Source organism: Eurosta solidaginis, chromosome 3 (genome assembly GCF_040869045.1).
Source record: "Eurosta solidaginis isolate ZX-2024a chromosome 3, ASM4086904v1, whole genome shotgun sequence".
Taxonomy (NCBI): Eukaryota; Metazoa; Arthropoda; class Insecta; order Diptera; family Tephritidae; genus Eurosta; species Eurosta solidaginis.
The window spans coordinates 81,786,829-81,810,139 of NC_090321.1; the positions used below are offsets into that span (position 1 = coordinate 81,786,829).

Consider the following 23,311-nt stretch of genomic DNA (forward strand, 5'->3'; position numbering starts at 1 on the left):
GTTTCTGGGCACTAACTTCAGGACGCTGTTTAAAATGAAGGAAATCGGACGATAACCACGCCCACCTTTTCGATATCGAAAATATTGAAAAACCGAAAAAGTACGATAATTCATTACCAAATACGGATAAAGCGGTGAAACTTGGTAGGTGGGTTGACCGTATGACGCATAATAGAAAATTAGTAAAATTTTGGACAATGCGCGTGGCACCGCCCACTTTTAAAAGAAGATAATTTAAAAGGTTTGCAAGCTGTAATTTGGCAGTCGTTGAAGATATCATGATAAAATTTGGCAGGAAAATTACTCCTACTACTATATGTGTGCTATATAAAAATTATCAAAATCGGATGACGACCACGCCCACTTAAAAAAAAATTAAAGTAAAATTTTAACAAGAAATGTAATACCTTTACAGTATATATGTAAATTATGTCAACATTCAACTCCAGTAATGATATGAGGCAACAAAATACAAAAGTGAAAGAAATTTTCAAAATGGGCTTGGCTGCGCCCATTTTCATTTAATTTGTCTAGAATGCTTTTAGTGACATAAGTCGAACAAAAATTTACTACTCCCTGTAAAATTTGGTAAGGGTATGGCTTCTATGACGATAACTGTTTTCTGTGAAAATAGGCGAAATCGGTTGAAGCCACGCCCAGTTTTTATACACAGTCGACCCTCTGTCCTTCCGCTCGGCCGTTAGCACGATAACTTGAGCAAAAATCGACTAAACTTAGTTCACGTATTTATCTGAACTCACTTTATCTTTGTATTAAATATGGACGAAATCCGTCTATAACCACGCCCACTTTTTCGATATCGAAAATTTCGAAAAATGAAGAAAATTCCATATTTCTATACCAAGTACGAAAAAAGGGATGAAATATGGCAATTGGATTGGTTTATTGACGCAGAAAACTTTGTAAAATGGGTGTGACACCTACCATATTAAGTAGAAGAAAATGAAAACGTTCTACAGGGCGAAATCAAAAGCCCTTGGAATCTTGGTAGGAATACTGTTAGTGGTATTATATATAAATAAATTAGCGGTACCCGACAGATGATGTTCTTGGTCAACCTGGTCCACATTTTGGTCGATATATCGAAAACGCTTTCACATATAAAACTAAGGGCCACCACTTTTAAAACCCTCATTAATACCTTTAATTTAATACACATATCGTAGAAACACATTATAGAGTCACCCCTGGCCCACCTTTATGGCGATATCTCTAAAAGGCGTCCACATCTACAACTAAGGGCAACCCCTTTTAAAACCCTCATTAATACTTTTATTTGATACCTATGTCATACAAACAAATTCCAGGTTTACCCTAGGTTCATTTTCCTACATGGGGATTTTACCTTATTTTGTCTCCAAAGCTCTCAGCTGAGTTTGTAATATTCGGTTACACCCGAACTTAGCCTTCCTTACTTGTTTTCTTTAATCGTATTTAACACCAGTAATAACTACGTACAAAATTTTATGTGCTCATTAGGGTAGGTCCAACACTTTATTCATCAAAAACAAATGCAGCTTTAATAAAGGGTGACAAAAATTTTAAAAGAGAAACTTTATATGAAAGAGTATAATATGTATGTAGTTAATTTCTAAGAGTAGTCGTGAGCTTTACTCAGAAATGTTCCAAAAATAAAGTTAAGTTTACATATCTACATACAGGCATTTAATTAACTTTCTTTGTATATGGGTAATGTTGGGCTACGATTTCCTAAAATTTGAGTGATTATTACTAAGGATAAAAGAGCCAAAACACAACAAAGTTTCGGTAGTAATAATTGAAATAGAAGTCGGTTTAAAGTAATAAATAATTTTTTTTAGTAAATAATCGGGTAAAAAATCGGACCAAATTGTTAGAGTGGTCTTTTTAGTCTCATGTCTCTTGCTTACTTAATTAGCATTTAAACGGTTATGGCTGGTCAAAAAGGTGCACCTGGTGCTTTTTCGCTGTGCTAAATAGCGCCAATTCGTAACAAAAAGGGAACTTAAATCATTTTCCATCTGGCCATTCCAGAGAAGTGGAGCGCTTTCTTTCTCTGCTTCCATGAGCGGGTTCCGATAATCGGAGCATCGTCTTTCATTCGCATGGCATGGCGTAGCTACCGTAGCGGCTGCGCTTGCTCGTACAGCTCATCATTAAATCTTCTTCGGTACTCGCTGTCGCCAACGTATAGAGGCCGAATGTTTCGAAGAAATTTTCTCTCGAACACACCCATGCTTCTGCATCATATAGAAAATGGATACAATGAATATTTCCTTGTTGAAAAAAGGTACTTCGTTTTGTCCTCTTTCACCGTATTGTTGTTTTAGCTATAAGGACACTCCCCGAACAAACAATGGAGGGTCACCCTGTCTGAAACCTGATTTAGTTTTGAACGGCTCGGAGAGGCCCTTCCCGATTCTGACTGTGCTGATGGTGTTGCTCAAAGTCCCGTGAGTTTTGCGAGGAAACCGAATTCAGCATAAGCGGCATATAGGCAGCTCCTGTTCACTGTCGAAGGCGAATTTGAAGAAGAAAAGGTGCTTTGTGGCAGTTTTTTCGCGGCATTTTTTTTGGCGCTGGCGCATAGTCAATAAAATTTGGTCGATGATATATAACCCAGATCGGCAGTCACCATTTTCAGAGGTTCAAATAACCTCATTCAAAATTTCGGTTACACCAGGAATGGATATTCCAGGTACCTTGAAATAGTCATCATTAATAAAGGGTAGTACATTTAGCCGATGATTTATGTTGGTGTTGATTGAAGTGTGGTTTTGCATGGCGGCTCCCAAGCCCAGCGCACAAGCCGCTTAGCACAAATTAAATTATTATTTGTAGGTTTATAAGCGAGCCACTTTATCCAAGACAGACGATGCTAACCTATAACCGCGACTTATGGTGGTCAGATGCTGCTAATGAAATCTCCCAGATTGCTCTTAAACGGATTTTGTCAGAGTGGCTTAACCAGGTTGTCGTCGTCTAATATTAGTTCACCACTAAATGTATGTTCAGCTGCTACGCAGAGGATAATTGGCCGAAAGTGCCCGGCTGTAGTGAGCTGCTTGACAAAAAAAATCGCTCTGATGATTCCCCGCTGAATCACGTACAGAAGCGTTCTCTGCTTGCGTAGACACGGCTCCATACTCTAGATTCTACTGTAAATTAATAAAACGTGACTTTGAAAAATAAAGGGTTTAACTCAGCAGCTGTTAAAAAATATTCTTAAGCGAAATTTCTAAAGATTTTTTTAACCCGAAATTTCATTAAATAAAAGTCTCATGTGGAACTCTAGCAATTGTCGGTAGGACTTTCTACCGAGAGCCGCTTTTTTTTATTTTAGGAAATTCGATTATCTACATTGCGCATATGTCTTCAGAAATTTATAGCAAGTCTTTGTTTTACAAATTTACCAACATAGATGGTCTTGTGCTCTTGTTTATAAAGATGTGTGCATTTCTCATAACAGCTCTCCAATATATCACATACTCATTGGAAGCACGTCATACTCCCCATAACACACGCCTTGTTAACACAACTCAAGCACGGCACAATTATTTACCATGTAAATGTAATGTTTTCCCAAAGCCTATTTACAGGCGCACACAAATTTTCCAAACGCTCAATACTAAGAATATTACAACTCTCAGCGGTGTACGCTCTCAACGCATACGAACTCATTTCCAGCAAACGAATAGGCGACATCTGTTGGAAAAGTTTAGCAATTATACAACGAAACGAAACACAAACAAATTGACGCTCGTATGTATGTGTGGCAAGCTCGTGTGCATTCAACCGCTCAAAATATTGTTGGTGCTCGTTTGGATGCTGGGCAAATGCCAACCAAGAACATAGAAATGCTTTGAATTTACCAGTCGCTGAAATAAAAACGGTTGACTTTTCGTTATATTTTTGCTTCGGTATTGTCTGCTTATATATGTATGCTTTCGTAAACGATAGAGATACCGTTGAATGCCACACGATGACGAGCATAAACGAAATTATATTGGAAGCTGGGGCAACATCAACATCCAACAGCCGACCGACTATGTAATGGCATTCAACTGTGTGTACCATAAAAATCTTTCAGTGAGAGTTTACGATCCCGTTGGTACGGTCGAAACTTACGGGATTTACGCGTAAATTTAAAAACGAGCCCGTGTAAAACGCAATGTTAACGGTAAATATTTAGCGGCCGAGTGTGTGTATACAAAGCGAATTGTGCTACTGTCCTTTGCAAAATAAATCTTTAAATTGTGCATTATTTATCACATATAACGGTTAGTTCGTGTGTGTGCGTGAGTGCACAATTGATTTGTTGGTGCAAGAAAATACAAAAAGTGCTTAAAAATTACGTTTAAAAAAAAAAAAAAAATTGTATGAGGCGCTGCTTTTGTGCAGCAAAGTGCAAAAAATGATCAGCAAAATAAAAATTATAATCATAAATCTTGTAGAAAAGTTGTAGAATGTCATCGTACTAGCGAGAAACAAAGCGAGCTAGAAACGACCAAAACGTTGCCAGGTCACGCTCGGTGCGTTTGGGCGTGGGGCAGGAGCAGTATTATAAAGCGTGCTGTGCGAACAAAACGCGTTGTGGTACAATCGCCAAAATAACGTTACATTTCTTACACATTTTTTCACTTGGTTCGCTATTGCCTTTGTCAGCCGGCAATTCCGCGCATGAAAGCCTACCTATCGTCCTACCGTTAGTGGAAAACGAAAAAAAAAAAAAAAGTTTCGCGTTGTATGCGTTCGCGCGCGTATTTGTGTGTATTGTGTGCGTGTTAGAATTATGGTGCTCATATTAAATACATATGTGCTAAACGCTTAGTTAAGAATATATTGCAAGCGATTTAATGAAAATCTGAAAAAAGAAACAAATTTTTGACCATAAACCAAACTGCCGAATTACATACTTACAACATTGAGCTCGTAAATCTATCAACAAAAACAAAAAAAAAAAAAATGATAATCAACATTTGTTATTCACAAATACATAACTGGCAGACATAAAAGCAAATTTTTTCGAGTTCAGCAATAAATATGAAAAGAAACTATTAGTAAAACATTTAACAAATGTAAGACAACTTAACATCGTTTGCGTATTAACAACGTCCAAATATGGTGTGTCCTATTCGATTTCGCGAAATGTTGTTACAGGCCAGAGAGAAAAGGAAATTCTAATTAAAATTTCTACAAAATATGTATTTAGCATACCCACACCCCTTTTTAGTATTAACAAGTTTTCAATTTATCAAAATCAAGACCATGAGTATTCGGGGTCGCAAAACAACTTGTAAAAGTTCGCCTAATAATATGAAGCTTGTTTTGAGCGGGTTTCGAAAAATAGTTTATTCATTTATTTTTCATCCTTCGAAATATAGCCGAAATTGTTATTTTATTGTAAAAATCAGCAACTGTCAAAACGAAAAAAAACGCAAAGAAAAAATTTAAAATGAAAAAAGTTGTTCATGATGCCAAGCTTTTATTTTCTAAATCTACGTTTCTAACATCAAATACACAAAACTCTGAACTCCATTAATAACCTTTGGCAACTTTTTCGAGATATACTCTCACGTATGAGGCTAAGGCCACTATTATGAGACAAATTAGATTTTCGACTCTTGTCGAAAGAGCTGATCCAATGAATTTTCATTCGGTATTATGACACTCATCCGATGAAGACTAGTGTCATTGTACGATAATTCGTAAATTCAACCGTTCAGAAAAGCACACTCCCATCAGCTGTCAAATAAAATAAAAGCAAAATAATTTATTATGAAGAAAAAAGCTTAAGTACTGGAACTAGCCAGAAGTAGAAAACGGCTGAAATGAATTTCAACGCGTAATTATAGCTTTTTAACATTGTAATTTTTTTAAAATTTTGTTACATAACTAAACTTCATACTGACCATAGAAGTGTTCGTGGACTTGCTAGCCAGTAAAGATGAATGGCTGCAGCAATGCACAAGAGCCAAGTTTATTCCAATCATTTTGAAATTGCAACAATTCTCAGGGATTGTCTCAACTGAGCATCGGGAACAAGAATGCACTCGGAACTTTTTCCACCTTATCCTTGGACCTATATAAGATTAATACAAATTAAAGCTTACGATTTATTCTCGAACACAAGCGAGTTATTCGAGACCCGAGAAATCGAGAACTCGACTCCTCGAGAGATTCTCGTATCTCGAAGTCCTCATAAATCTCGCGAGCTTTTCGACATTTTTACTTATTTGGTGTATGGATAGTATTTATACACTCGTTTTTTTTTTTTACTTGTGATTTTTTTTGATTATATTGCTTCAATGACATTTATCTCAAAACATATTTATTATACATATAATTTTGTTTGCAATATTTTATTTTTCAACGAGACATCAAGAACACGACTTCTAGCGAGATTTTCGAATCTCGAATTACTCGTAAGGCTCGCATCGGACTACGGTCTCTATCACAACGTCTTATTGCGGAAACCATGCTCCATAAACTTAAAAATAATTTCTTTAATGAAATAATATGAAATCTTTTTATTTTAATGTGTTTAAACATGAATTCAATTTTTTTTTAAACCTATTTTATAATTTTTGGACTGAAATATATGCGTGGTCATTTCGTGACCTTAATGACTTATTTGTAAGTTTTTCTTAATAATGCAGAAGGGTTAAAAAAAATTTTTTGAATTGACATATGTACATATGTACATAAATAAAAAATAGTTGTTGGAAATTTAATTTAAGTTGTAAAAGTTTATTTTGAAAATGCTTTGCGTTCACAATGGTACAGGATTATCATTTGGGACCATCAAGGGCTTAGAATATGGGTTAATGGGCTTAAAATATACCCGCGGAAGACATGCCTGTTTTTGTTGTTATAGCAGTGCTTCGCCCCATTTAATAGTTGCGAGCCATCAGTATCCTCTAGCGGAAGTGGAGGAGGTGGATCAGAGAAATAAAGTTGCAAGAGGCGACGGCTCCATATTGCAATTGATAAGATGGTTGGCGTCATGGTATGCCTGTCGTAAGAGGCGACCTAAATACCGAAATGATTGAAGCAGCTGTGCCCCTCTTTCGAGGGGATGCCAGTGTAATTTATAACATCTTTAACCCAATTGTCAATCTCAAGTTCCTCATGGAACTAAGAATTTGTGGGCGGGATGGCCTAGAAGGTTCAATGTGTTCATATTAAATCGTTTACGAGATGGTCCGGCTTATACTTTAATGATGCTTGTTACCGGAACGTAGCTGATCTAAATCCAGCGAAGAAAGGTCAACATCGATAGCACCCCCCAAAACCCAGAGTTTCTTTCTCGTGGCAACAAATGAAAAACAACATTGTCATTTTGGTATGGTGTTGACATATTGATGTCGTGTTGTTTAAATTTTAACATTTAACATAAACAAACAAATATTGTATTCAAAAAGGACACACCAAAAACAAATGCATAGCTTTTGTGACGTGCAAACGGAAGTATAAATATATCAAGCTGCAGAAAAATGAGAAATAGGTGTACAAACACAAGACATAGCTTTGGTCGAGTTTGCTTGTAAACAGAGCGAATATCGTACGAGTTCGGGTTCGCATCTCAAGCCCAGGAGAAAAGGCTTCGAAGATATTTACAAGGTATAATGGAAACAATTGTCGCCTTTTGCGTTTTAATGACGCTTTGTTTAAATTTTTTACAAAATGTTTAATAAGATTAAAGACCGAAAATTGGTGATGTAGTAACATGTGGCGATCGCCGTAGTATAATGCCAGCGTGCTCAGACTACCACACCGAAGATCCTGGGTTCACGCCCCGTGAAAAGCAACATCAAAATTTAAGAAAAAAATTTTTTCAATTAGAAGAAAATTTTTCTAAGCGAGGTCGCCCCTCGGCAGCGTTCGGCAAGCACTCCGAGTGTATTTCTGCCATGAAAACCTTATCAGTGAAAACTCACCTGCCTTGCAGATGCCGTTCGGATTCGGCATTCAACAATTAGGTTCCATCCCGCCAATTTGTAGGAAAAACTAAAAAGAGCACAACGCAAATTGGAAGAGAAGCTCGGCCTAAAATATCTTCGGAGGTTATCGCGCCTTACACATTTTATTTTTAGTAACCTGTATAAATCTTAGCAGTTGGCAAATAAACGCGGCTACATTTAAAGGGAATGTGAGCAGCCTAATTTGGTTTCTCCTTCGCCACAAAAATAAATGACTTTAAGCATTTTCTACTAACTACGTATAACTGTTATATTGACAAAATTTTGATTGACAATATTGCAGACAAAGCACATACGCTGTTAAAAGTTTGAGCTTAAATATATAACTTTTTTACTACATAAATGACCAAATCAAATTTTGTTTCAAGTATATTATAGAGGGGTTTTGAAAATGCGCGCACTGAACTGGGTCTAAATTTAAAATTATAAAGGTCTACAATTGCTGTTATAAAAAAAAAAACAAGTAAGGAAGGCTAATTTCGGGTGTAACCGAACATTACATACTCAGTTGAGAGCTATGGAGACAAAATAAGGGAAAATCACTATGTAGGGAAATGAACCTAGTTTGTATGACATGTGTATCAAATGGAAGGTATTAAAGAGCATTTTAAGAGGGAGTGGGGCATAGTTCTATAGGTGGACGCCATTTAAGGATATCGCCATAAAGGTGGACCAGGGCTGACTCTAGAATTTGTTTGTACGGTATGGGTATCAAATGAAAGGTGATAATGAGTATTTTAAAAGGGAGTGGGCCTTAGTTCTATAGGTGACCGCCTTTTCGAGATATCGCCATAAAGGTAGACCAGGGGTGACTCTAGAATTTGTTTGTATGATATGGGTATCAAATGAAAGGTGATAATGAGTATTTTAAAAGGGAGTGGGCCTTAGTTCTATAGGTGACCGCCTTTTCGAGATATCGCCATAAAGGTGGACCAGGGGTGACTCTAGAATTTGTTTGCACGATATGGGTATCAAATTAAAGGTATTAATGAAGGTTTTAAAAGGGAGTGGTGGTAGTTCTATATGTGAAGGCGTTTTCGAGATATCGACCAAAATGTGGACCAGGGTGACCCAGACCATCATCTGTCGGGTACCGCTAATTTATTTATATATGTAATACCACGAACAGTATTCCTGCCAAGATTCCAAGGGCTTTTGATTTCGCCCTGCAGAACTTTTTCATTTTGTTCTACTAAATATGGTAAGTGTCACACCCATTTTACAAAGTTTTTTTCTAAAGTTATATTTTGCGTCAATAAACCAATCCAATTACCATGTTTCATCCCTTTTTTCGTATTTGGTATAGAATTAAGGCATTTCTTTCATTTTTCGAAATTTTCGATATCGAAAAAGTGGGCGTGGTCATAGTCGGATTTCGTCCATTTTTTATACAAATACAAAATGGGTTCAGATAATTACGTGAACTGAGCTTAGTAAAGATATGTCGATTTTTACTAAAGTTTCGTGTTAACGAATTGACGGACGGGCGGACATGGCTCAATCAAATTTTTATTCGATACTGATGATTTTGATATATGGAAGTCTATATCTATCTCGATTCCTTTATACCTGTACAACCAACCGTTATCCAATCAAAGTTAATAAACTCTGTGAGCTCTGCTCAACTGGGTATAAAAAGAAGAAAAATCTAGTTGGTAGTGGCCTGGTTTCGTAACTACGTGCCACTTATTCTAGTAGCTTGCTCTACCTACTGAGCTATCGCATTTTTCTAAGAAAACATATTATAACACGTCATATGTTTTGAAGAAGAATCTATGACGTGCAGCACTTTTCACAAATTAAATTTTTTTTAAATTTCGGCACTAAATTTAAACTCTTGGGGTTTGTTTTAAAACCAGACTTGTATAAAAGTTTTATTTTAAATTTTTTTGAAACTTTTTGAATTTTTTTAAAATGATTTTAAGATTAAATACTTATTTTTGAAATACATTTTAAACAGTTTTAAATTGAGAGGTATTCAGTTTAGTATAAAAAAGTTTCAAAAATTGCTTGAACCGTTGAATGGCTTAAAACTAAGGCTCAAATTTCTAACTGTATATAAAGATGTGATAACTCAGTTGGTTGACCGCATGCCTCTTATCCTGTGCACTTCCATTCGAAACTGGTCGATGGCCATATGTATTTCTATAAATATTTTTTTCTAATACAAGCATTTTTTTGGCGGTAACCGGAATAATCTAAATTTCAACCAAATTTAGTTTGATAATGTATTTTTTATGTATTTAATCATCGAGACGGGCTCATATGGCTTTATAAATTTTTTTTATTGATATTAGAGGAAGATTACAAAATTTTCACACGGTAGGACACGTTTTTGAATTGCACTTCTTCATTATCTAGCTTTTCGGCAGCTTATACTGGTGTAAAGGCAAATGCCTCTATGTATGATGCACGATGCATGCTTTGTTGTTTGTCTCTAAGTTTTGTCTCCTTGTTGCTATTCCTTTTATATCCATACTAGCCCGTGCGCATCTTGCGTAACATATATAAAAGTTTCATATCAACAGAAATCAGCTTTTCTATCAATCAATCATCAATCAATAAGAACTTACATGCCATTGCGCTGCCATTTTGCGAATGTTAGCAATTGCCGATAATGCAGTGTTAGTTCTAATCAAATATTCACAATAGTGTCATAGTACATATATATTTCTTTGTGTGCTCACAATCGTTTATTTTTAGCAAATTATTTTAACAAAATATAGCTAAACGAAAGCACTACGACCAATTATGTCCAAAGCTCGCTAATAGCACGAATCCCCATCTTTACAACCAAAGCTTTATTTATGGATTTGGATTCCAAATAAGAGCGAAAAAGGGACCTGCACATAAAAACAGAAATTAGAAATAATATATAAGACTAGCAGACCCGGCAGACGTTGTTCTGCCCTAAATTTGGCCTATCTGCATTCATTTTAATAAGCTTTTTCCGTCTAACTCTGTCCTACCCCTGTACACTTTTTCCTAATCTTTTTATAACCTCCCTCCGTCTTTTTCGCTTCATCTCCATCTTCGTCTCATTCTATCTCTTTCTCAGTCTCCTTCTCTCTTTTCTCTTCTCTCAAGTTTTTCTCCTTCTTCTTCATCTCTTATTGCTAGCGCCAGAGGGTGGTATGTATTTTGTTCTAGTCCCATTCCGAGTCTCAGTTTCAGTCCCACTCCGAGTCTCAGTCTCAGTCCCAGTCCTAGTCCTAATTCCAGTCCCAGTACGTCTCTGGTATACTTCCCGGAAAAAAAGCATCGTAAATACTAATATAGGCAAATTTATATACGATATTTCAGACAAATCGAATAGGACGTATGTAAATAGGTACATGTGGGTATTATTAATTCTTGTCTTTATTTCGGCTTCGCATGCATATTTATCAGTTTTGCCAGGTTGATGCGACTAAATCGAATATCACAATGAACTTTAGAGCTCTCAGCAACAGCTTTCATTTGATATCCATAATACACACACATTCTAGGGGTATCCGGGTCCATGTTTTGCCCTATATCTCGAGACGCTAGTCACTCAGCGGTGTAAAACTTACTCTGTACTAAAGCATACATCAACAGTTTCAATTTGATACCCATATTGTAAAAACACATTCTAGGTGTATCCGGGTCCACATTTTGGGCTATATATCGAGACCTTAGCATCCCAGTTGTATGAAAATTATCCTGTACTATAGCACTCATCAACAGCTTTCATTTGATATCCATACTGTATAAACACATTCTGGGGGTACCCGGGTCCACGTTTTGGGCTTTATTTCGAGACCATAGCCTCCCAGTTGTATGAAAATTATCCTGTACTATAGCACTCATCAACAGCTTTCATTTGATATCCATACTGTATAAACACATTCTGGGGGTACCCGGGTCCACGTTTTGGGCTATATCTCGAGACCCTAGCCTCCCAGTTGTATGAAAATTATCCTGTACTATAGCACTCATCAACAGCTTTCATTTGATATCCATATTGTATAAATATAATCTAGGGGTACCCGGGTCCACGTTTTGGGCTATATCTCGAGACCCTAGCCTCCCAGTTGTATGAAAATTATCCTGTACAATATCACTCATCAACAGCTTTCATTTGATATCCATATTGTATAAACACATTCTAGGGGTACCCGGGTCCACGTTTTGGTCTCAAGACCCTAGACACGTAGCGAAAAAAAAGGTAGACGTTGGCCGATTCTCAGACCTACCCAATATGCTCACAAAATTTCATGAGTATTCAGCCGTTTCGGAGGAGTTCAGCCTCTAAAACCGTGACAGAAGAATTTTATATATTAGATAAGACAAAAATAAATAACAAAAAAATTTTATAAAGCAACATGAGAATGTCTCGCTTGTTAAATAAATTTAAATAATGTTGATATGCTTTGTAGTGAGTTAGTTGCTAATAACGCATTGCTAGAAAATCTAATGGTACTGATCAAGTTCTGTTGAACGAGCCTAAAAATATTCTTCATAATTTGGTCATTTAACATGTCTTCTGATTTCTACCTGCCTCAGCTAACCATACAAATTTATATGTAGGTGAAAATTATCCCCGTTTTTGAATGAACACATAACACGCATATACAAAAAAAACAATTTTGACCATACCGGCACATATACCTACGAACTATAAACATTAAACAAACAACAACAACATATCAGAAAGGAAAATGATATTGAAGATGGCACAGGCGTAAAACCGGTTTTAACCATGCCAAATTTGAAAAGTGACTGCGGAAAATCGTTCCAATATACATCAATTATGGGTGGTCAGAAAGTCAACCACTCAAAATGAATCAATCTTTTTAATGTCTTATTTACTGTTCAATGTTTCTATAAATAAATTTTGTGTATTTTTTACGAAAACATTTTCTGGTGGTTAAGTTGCTTAATTGAAACCGCAAAAGTCCCACTCCCAGCAGAAAAGGTTTTGAAGAGTCTTACAAGGTATAACCGAAACAGCTGTCGCGTCGTCCATTCTGATGTCGAATAATGGTATAATCTGTAGTATATATCGGACGCTTTTAAAACGGAAAATCTGAAAATTATATAAGTAAACTATTTGCAAAACTTGCCTGTATACGGATATATGACATTGTGACATTCTTGAAATGTAAGTCGCAAATGTCCATTTTTAATACGGTTGTAATTAAAATGAAGTCCTTTGAATTTGTTTTATGATCACGTTGTTACAAATATTCACAATTTGAAAAATGTTTTTCTAGTGCAGCTGGATAGGAAAATCGAAAATGTTTTCATTAATTTTACTGACATACATACTTGTTGTATTACTGACATATGTATGTTGTTGTTGTACTACTGACATAGTTGTTGTACTATGAGCAAAGTAATATCACTAATTTATTGATGCACAATGATTTTTTGCACCGCAGGCGACTTTTCCAATTTAATTCCAAACGTTTACATGTCTGTCTGTCTATCTGAATGATAACAAAGCAAAAGCAAGTGTATTCTGATTTTGCAAACTCACTCTGTTTACTATTGAGATTTAGCAAATATTTCTCTTTTATTTTATTGGTGATGCTACAGTAAAAAAAGTAAAATCCGCAGGGTGAGACGTTGCCTGTGGCGTTAGCGCATATCCCACACCGGATGTATTTACAAAAGTTTGCTCGTTTGTGTAAAGCTTATTGTGCATGTGTGTTTGTGTGTGTGTATGTGTATGTCATTGCGTTCATCTGTGCATATCGCACACTAACTACAAAAGAGTCACAACTTGAAAAATGTAAATGTTGAGGAGAGAAGAAAAACGGTTTATGTGAAAACGTCTGTAATATTATATTGAAATCCAGTTTTACAAAGAAGGAGACCTTCATTATAAAATGAATTGACGAAATTTTGTTGTAATTATTTGTTTACGGACAAAATATATAGCAATTTGGATTATCTTATAACTTTATACGAGCAATTCTTGTATATTTGTATAGCCGAACGATCTCGGGATTGGCTCAACCGATTTAAATGCAATTTGGAACAGAGATAATGTATCACCTTCTAAGAGTTTCTACCTAGGTGCTTCTACTCAGAATGTTTCACACGGTTGCCACCTATTCGAAATTAAAAAAAAATTGCATAAGATATGCCGATATGGGTATCAAACGAAAGGTATTTCACTCCGTATTTCCATAGGGGCATTTTTGAGTAGGGTTGCCATTTAGGGTTGCCACATATTCGAAATTAAAAAAAAAATTGTATGAGATATGCCGATATGTGTATCAAACGAAAGGTATTTCACTCCGCATTACAATAGGGACATTTTTGTCTAGGGTTGCCATTTAGGGTTACCACCTATTCGAAATTAAAAAAAAGTTGCATGAGATATGGCGATATGGGTATCAAACGAAAGGTATTACAATAGGGACATTTTTGAGCAGGGTTGCCATTTACGGTTGCAATCTATTTGAAATTAGAAAAAGTTGTATGAGATATGTCGATATGGGTACCAAACGAGAGGTATTTCACTCCGCATTACAATGGGGGCATTTATGAGTAGGGTTGCCATTTATGGTTGGGGTAGTTAGACGAAATAGTACTCTACTTACTCATTATTAAAGCAGAACCTTAATGTTAAAAATCTTCGTAAAAAATCTTACATATGATTCGACTTAATTTTCTTAATTTCATACACGCCAATAAAATTGAAATGCAATATCAAGGCACCATGGCAAATTTAAGCAAACTATATTTAAATGCATATTTTTCCAAATATGAAATGAATAATTACAATTTCTCACAGATTATTATTAGAAAGATTTCTCACCATAGCAAAAAGATGTCTCACCATGGTAATTTGCTACCGTTGAACATTAGAGGCATATGTTCAATTTGAAAACGACATTTAACCACTTACCAACAAATGGCGCTTAGGGAAGTAAGTGGACATTTAATTAAACTAACTGATACTTGTCATTCGTGAAATTTACAAGTTTTAGGAATGTAATAAGATTGTGAGAATTTCGTAGTGTATAACTAAAAAAATGTTGGAAATTAATAATTCGGCGCATGAACATACTCTAGAAACGTTGCCAGCACAACGAAACGTTGCCGAGAAAAGCTCGGTCGCCCAGGTACTGACTACTTATGACAATTATTTCATCAAAAAAGGCACATTTCACAATAATACAAGAAATTTACTTACTCTATAAGTATAAAAAGACTCAATTTTAATTAATACACAACAAAGTTAAAATTTTTTGCAAGAAGATAGTCACAATTTAAAATAATACGCTTTATGCGTAACAAACTGTTCACTTGTTCTTAAGCACATTGACACAACTAAATATATGTAGTACTAATTAGCTTATACAGCGAAAGCGATACAGAAAATAATGGCAAAGAAAATTTAAGGAGCATTTAGAGATGTGTATTGTGAATTGGTTTATGGAAAAAATCCGATTTTGAAAAATTTTAAGTTATGACTCTTTTGTAGTTAGTGTGCGGTATGTTGAACAGTAAAATATGTAATCAATTTGACAATGCTTTTTTTTATCGTCATACAAGTTCATATATGAAAGTCAACAACACTGCAAATTCGTCGTACATATGTATATACATACATAGAACAAGGTCAGCGAAAATGCCACGGAAAGAAAATGCAAAGAACAATGACATTTAGCTAAAATAAATACTATTGCTACAATTAATTAAATTAAATTGCTGTTGTTTAATTTACATTTAAGTGATGTATAGAAATTTCAAACTCGATTGTGGAAAAAAATGTCTAAGAAATCTAAATTCAGGAAACGGAATGTAGTATGCACGGGTGCTCGTCTTTAATGAACATGAAATTTTGGTACAAGAATAACAACTGAAGTACATTTTCAACAAGTAAGGAAGTCTAAGCTCGGGCGGAACCTAACATTATATACCCAATCTCACGTGATAGAACAAAAACATGGAACTATTTTTTTGAACCTTGTGAGAAATTAAGGATTTACGTAGAAGTCCAGTTCTCCCTCAAATGTCAATCTATTTCAAAGACGTTTATCTTTTTGGATAGCCTAAACTCGAAAGTTTTTTATGTATGTTTTCGATTCCTAGCTGTGGATAAATTTTTTGAAATGTAAAGTTACGCGCCTAGGGAATGACATGTTTTTAGCATTTCATATAAAATAATTTTTCATGTCACGACAAAACCACGTAACTTGCACCTAAGTTCAAAAACAAAATTATGACACAAAATTTTTTTTCCATACATTTAAATTTTTTTGCTACAACAAAATCATACAACTACAGATATTTTTAAAATGAAGAAATTTCAGCGCTCATCACCAATTGGTGGCGCTTCTAAGGATATTGGTGAACTGGTCTGTGGTAATTTTTTGACCAAAAGTGCAATATGCGCAGAAAAACGGTGATTCTTTAAAAGTTGCTTGCTTTTTCGTGAATCCATTTTAAGTTTTTCATACATTTTAAGTTTCGTTGTTTTATTTTGGTTTGGGTTTAAGGTACTTATAAATGAAATAGAAAAAAAAACGGGTCGAACTCCTTTATCGATTTTTTTCCTCGGGATTCCGAAAATCCATAGAATGAAAAAAGCGCGAATATGTTAGAGTTACGTATTTCCGTTCTAACATGGGACCAATATGAGCTCGTATGTATATATAACAGGGATACATTTAAGGAGAAATATCAATAGCACTTAATATCACCTCCTCGTCTCCCGTAAGCAGTTAACGCCATAGAAATAATGTGCTTGCCAAATCTTTGTGTGCATACCAGAACCATTTACTATATTTTTTTAATTTTCGTAATTTGCACTAACATATTGTGGCGAATGTTGACATCACTAGGCTAGTAAATAAAGGCACAACAAACATAAAGCAAGCTGCCATTCATGTGTATATGAACAAATCAATCATCATTTACAAACATACATACAAGGCAACGAAGAGATACTCACAAACACATGTAATCATCAGCAGAAGTTTTTACTCATGCATACACACGCATATATGTAGCTCAATTACCAAACATGAGATACAGTAGTTCTAGAAGGCAAAACGTCTAGACTTTAGTAGAAATATGCGAATGAAGCAGCGGAGAGTAAACGGAGAGCGCAAGCTGAGTAGTCAGTACTCAGTTGATTTAAACATGCAATTAATTGTGAAGTATAAGTGTTATTGTGAAGTACTCTCAAAGTAGTCTAATAAAGACCACTTTGCATTATTGAATATTGGAGTTATTTATTCAACAATTTACCGATTCGAACGTTTTCAGAAGTTGTATAATAACAAGGATTTCCCAAAATTTGGTACAATATGTATCTATGGTGGTAATGTAGTTACATGTCACAAATATATTGTGGCGAATATTAGCATTACTATGCTGTTAGTAAATAATCACAACGACAAATACAGCAAGCAGCCAACCTTATGTACATACACACAAATAACCAGCAGCTCGAAGTGAGGAGATATCTTACATACACACATGTAGTCATCAACTAAGATCAGAAGTTTTTACTCACACATACACACGTATATGGCTAGTATAAAAACATAACCTACAAATACACATGTATATAGCTGGTAACTAAACATGAGATGCAATTTTCCGCCAAATGACTAGACCTTGGGAGAAATGGGTGAACGAGAAAATCGAGAGTATAAAGGCAGCGCAAGCTGATGAATCAGTATTCAGTTTGACTTAAAAACGTTATTAGTTGTAAAGTGTAGTATAATTGTGAAGTATTCCCTAAGAAATCTAAATACAGATCAGTTTGCAATACTGAATATTGGAGTTATCTATTCGACAGTTTAGCTATTCGAACGTTAGCAGAAAGGGCATAATTATCAGGAATTACCCAAAATTCTAGGTATAATTCTGCAAAATGCAAAGCTTCTGATAAACGGTGCCACTCCTATTTTAAAATTTTTTTATATATTTTTAAATTTTTGTACTTTGCTACACCTCGTGACCTATAATCTCAGTATAATTTATTAACAAACCGCAATGGTGTATAAAGTGTTGTAAATATTAGAATTTGAAAACTTTTTATTTTTAAGTGACCGTGGTCGCCAACAACTAAGGCATGATGTGGCTGGCCTTCGGGGAGTGTCCTTATCGCTACAACAGCAACAACAATAGCTCTATACTGCGCCCATGTTAGCCAGTATACCAAGTTTCTTAAAAATATCTAAAATTTTACTCAAGTTATCGTATAAAAAGTCTGACGGGCGGACACGGAATTCTTTATAAAACTCGATTCCTTGGCGTCGTGCTCCTTTTAAATTTTCCTAAAAATTATACCGACTCCGTACGGCATCTGGGCAAGGCAGATGAATTTTCACAGAGAAGCTTTTAATGGAAAAAATACGTTTGAAGTGTTTGCCAAATTACTGCAGTGCTGCGACCCCGCTGAGAAAACTTTTATTTAATTTAATTTCATATTGATTGTCTTTATATTTAAGGAGGAATTATATTTTATATTTTTTGCGAAAGCGTAATATTTTTTTTGGAGTTGGTGACAGATGTTCGCTTAATAAAGCAAGCGGCCCTGTGTGAAGAGGAAAACTTAATTATTTCATTAAACAAAATTGTGATTCCATTATGTTATTGTGTGAAATTTTTATATGTAAACAAAATCATAATTGGTCCAAGCTTGAGAAAACTCGATGAATTTTCGCGTAAATTTTCAAAGTTTTAATCTTAATCTTGTAAAAATTCATAGTGTTGGCGGTTTTTTTTTTCGTAAAGTCGACCTATTTTTGTTTGTTATAAGCTACCTGAATTGCACTAGTTTCGAACTACTGCACAAAGTGTACGGTTAGTAATTTGAGCCAGAATTCTCAAACACCCATCGTATTGTCAAAATTTTTAAAACTTATTTTAACCAATTTAATTGGTTTTAAATTTGAACTTAATTGAAGAGACAGTCAGACACACGGACAGTCATGGTTGAATCGCTTATTTTTCACACTCTTGACTATTGATTAATTTTAAACGGAATCTATTATTGCGTGCTGAGTGTGGTAATCGCTAAATTTTATGGTTCGTATTATGGCACATTTCAAACTGCTTCAAGCTCAATAAAATCATCAGTGTACATTGAAATATTACCTAGTGAATTATGCAATTGACACTCCCTTAATAGTTGTTTTCGCGTGAAAGTGCCACCGTAAAGTGGCGGTGAAGGCCTCTTTATATAAATCAACGAACTCGCTTGCCGGTTAGTGTAAAATTATGGCACTCAGGTTCTATGTACACTCAGAAAAAACATGAGGAAAAAAATGAGGAAAAACATTTTCTAACAACAATTTCTTTAAACTGAGGAAAATTTGAATGTATTGATATGCAAATTAAAATAATATAAAGAATTTCTAACTTCCGGTCTTGTCTTTACGGGTGAGTGGACGTGCGGTGTCATCCTCGACTCAACGTCAATTTTTTCGGGCTTTTTGTGCGTTGAGTGGGAAATTAAAATAGGCTCAAGGTTGGCTACTGTGCTTCCCTCGGGCGTTTGGGTGGAGTTAGGAGATATAGTGCTTCCCTGACCTGGAGTAGGGCGGTTTTTGTGCACTCCTAATAGGAATCAGTGACATCTGATTTATATACTTAACATTATGTAACGGGATACTGTAACATGAACTAACGGAATACCTGGCGTAGTACCAAAAAAAAAACAAACGCGTTTTATATACGTAACCGGACTTTTACCCATAACGGGATAGTGAAAAAAACATGGCAACAAGCCATATATCGGATTTTCAAATACATATTAATAATTTTGTGCCTGTTGTGGTGCCAATAAAAAACCAAAAAATTAATATTTCTGGAAATAACGAAATTGAATAAGTTTAGACAACATGGCAGTATAAGGGCTCTTTTAAGCACCTTGCCGTTCGGCGCTTCCGAATGCAGTGTCATTTATATCAAAAAAAAAAAAAAAAAGAATTTCTAATAACCTTAATCTTCTGTACGCGTTTGTCACTGAACTCCTCCCAAACAACTGGACCGATTTTGAAGAAATTTTGTGTGTGCGTTGAAGGGAGGATGCTTTAGATTCAGGATGCTTTAGATTCACAATTTGGTCCGGTAAGGGGACCAGGAGCCGATCTAATCCATATAATCTTATCTATGGTGCAATTCGCTTGAAATTTTATATAGGGGTATTTGACCAGAGGCGTAGTGAACCAGAACTTGAATTATTGCATTAAATCGTATTTATTGGGCGATTTGTTGGAAATTTAGTAAAAACTTATCTTATCGGAAATAGACGAGGACCCGGCCTATTGTAATAATTCGTATTCATGTTGTCATTTGCTTAAGATTTGGTACAGGGGTACCTCTTTGTCTAGTTTTGTATTTGAGAAACTTTTATTTCTGGGAATTAGACCAGTGACCGACATATTCGAAAAAATCTTAAATATAGTGCGATTTCCTTGAAATTTACTACAGCACCTCCTTTTCGACCAGCTATATACTTGGAAAACTCTCTTTCCCGGACATGGACCAGGGGACTACCTAAAATCTTATTTTTGGTGCAAATTGTTTGAAATATATTGTTGAGGCATCCTTTCGAAGAGTGATAATTAGAAATCAGTGTGGGAATCGAAGAGGGGGGGGGGGGGGGAGAAAGATAAGGGATGGTTTGAGAGACGAAAGAAAGTTTGAGTAAAAAAGGGAGATAAAAATGAAGAAAGTTCAAAGGGAAGACGAGAAGAAAATAGATGTAGTATGGGGGGAGAGGAAAGGAATTGGGAGTAGAAAAGAGAAAAATCGAGAATTTAAAATTAAGAAAAAGCGAAGGAGAGACAGGGATCAGTAATGAAGAGAGGCAGGAATTTAAACTTTTTTTTTAGAATCTACAATATGACAAATGCCTCTGCTTACTGGTAGAGTAATAACATCGGAGGTAGGAATACTATAGGGCAGAAGAACGAGTCAGTTATATATTTATATATTATTTATAAAAATATAAGCGATTTTATAAATAAACATTTAGTTTAGTAAAGGTTTACACCAACAAGGATATTTAAATCGGTCGGCCAGGTGAAGCAGGTATTCGATATTTGGTATAGAAATCCATATGTCCGGAAATAGATGTGAGAGAGGGTGAGGAAATGGGAGTGTGGGAGCAAGTTGTAGTGGGAGTGGGACTAGAACTGGATTCGGGAATAGGAATGTAAAGTTTAGCGGTAGTAGGAGTATGAGTTGGAGTAGGAATGACATTGGGAGTGGGGTGGGATTGGAGAGTTGCAGTAGAAGAGGAGGCATGCAAATGGAGTAAAGGATGGACCACTATTAGAAAGATGGAAGATACAGTAGAAGAGAATGAGGTTGATAATGAAGAGTGGAAGCGTGGTCCAATTTTTCAATGTAGGCAATCAAATTTTCGGAAGTGTTTATATAGCGAAAAATCAATTCTATTTTTACTTTGTTTTCAGAAAGTTTTAGGAGTTTTTTGCTTTTTTTTTATTTATGGTATGTATGTTATTTGTATGTACATACATATGTATGTAAGTGATAGTTAAATGGAAATTTTTGACAACCAATTGTTTAAATGTATTTTAAATCGATTTTAGTTTTATTGCTACTTGCAATTTTTTATTAGCAGACATTTTTTATATTTCACCTTTTAAATGATTTAACTAAACATAAATAATAGCCACATAAATATTTATATAAGTACGCTCACTAAAACATGCCAATAAACTTATTTTGTTGGTGAATTTTTAGTCGTTTAAAAAATAAATGTTAATAGAACGTTGAACGGTATTTTGACATCTATGGGCGAATAAATAAATATAAGCGAATGTATAACATAACTAGATATAATGATAGTTCACAGCGTGACATGTGTACATATATATTTGTTTATGTTCATTCATTAGGCTGGGTCATATCCCTGCAGAAAAAAATAAAGACAGCCACGCAAAGCGAAAGTTTGGCATTACAGTTTTTAGTGAATACCTCCAAATAGGTGCTAACTAATCGGGTGAAGAGCGGAATGGGTGGGAGCCAATTTTTACCAGCAGCACATTAGTATATATCTATGAATTCAAATTGATCAATTAATGGCAGGGACTAACTCAGAACTACATACAATTAAACCAGTTAAGAACGCATTCTGAAGGCATGGGACATCGTAATTTTAAAAGTGTTAGTTGAAAGCACTATGAGGGGAAAGAACTAAAACTTCTCTCTTAGTACGACAGTTATCCACTCGTTCGTAACTAGATCGATTCGCTGCAGGGATGGTACGTATGAAATGATTTCAACATATCTTTTAGTTGGCAATATCGGAGTCTAGGAGTTTAACTTTGTAAAACATCGGTCGAATATTTCGCAAATAATGGGGACATTCAAAGTAGTTCCCAGGCAGAACAAGTATTTCTCAATCCCAAAATCATCATTAATGCTATTTAAAAAAAATGTCCTTTTAACACCGTTATGATTATTATATTGAGCTACAGTTGAAAAACTACTTAATGGATTTAACTTCAATTTTTAACAAGTAAGGACGGGACTGTCTTCGGCTGTGCCGAAGACTTCATACCTTTCATGAATGGGGCTGAACAATAATCTTATCCCGATCGTAATCTCTGAATAATCGGATGTATAAGATAAGAAATATATAGTGAACAGGTCTACATACCTAAACGATTTTTAAGATAAATATAAAATAAAAAATAGGTAGGTACTTTGTGTGAGGATGCAACGTTTCAGGTTTTTTGTGGTCTGCGTGTAAAAACTATGACTACGAATCACGTATTTCAACAATATATGACGTAAGCGTAACTATTTGATGAAATTTTATGAAATTTGAAGCTTCTAGCCGTAAAAGAGGTGCAAAAAAATACAGTTTATACGGGGTTTATAATAAGTGTACCACCGATCTCTATAATTTTTTAGACAACAATATATGCTATATACGTAAGCATTTGGTGAAATTTGAAGCTTCTAGCTGTTAAAACGGGGCAGAAATTGCGCAAAGTTTCTTATATGAACAATCGGTTGTATGAGATATATACTATATATACAAACGATCTCTCTGATTTTTACAGACAACAATATATGCCATATACGTAAGCATTCGGTGCAATTTGAAGCTTCTAGCTGTTAAAATGGGTCTAAAAATGCGAAAATATATATATATATAAATAATATATATATATACTATATATACCACCATATATATACTATATATACCACCGATCTGTATGAGTTTTTCAGACAACAATATATGCTATATACGTAAGCATCCTTTGAAATTTGAAGCCTCTAGCTCTTAAAATGGGGCAGTAATTACGAAAAGTTTCTTATCTGAACAATCGGTTGTGGGGGATGTATAC

General features: G+C 35.1%; 1 protein-coding gene across 1 annotated transcript in view; it reads left to right on the forward strand.

The window, feature by feature from the left end:
* The first annotated feature begins 4,073 nt into the window (after positions 1-4,073).
* Positions 4,074-23,311, forward strand: part of side-VIII (sidestep VIII) — a 930,757-nt gene continuing 911,519 nt past the window's right edge. Inside the window, 2 exon segments of the mRNA XM_067772586.1 lie at positions 4,074-5,078; positions 7,425-7,623. The gene's annotated coding sequence lies outside the window, so the exon portion shown is untranslated.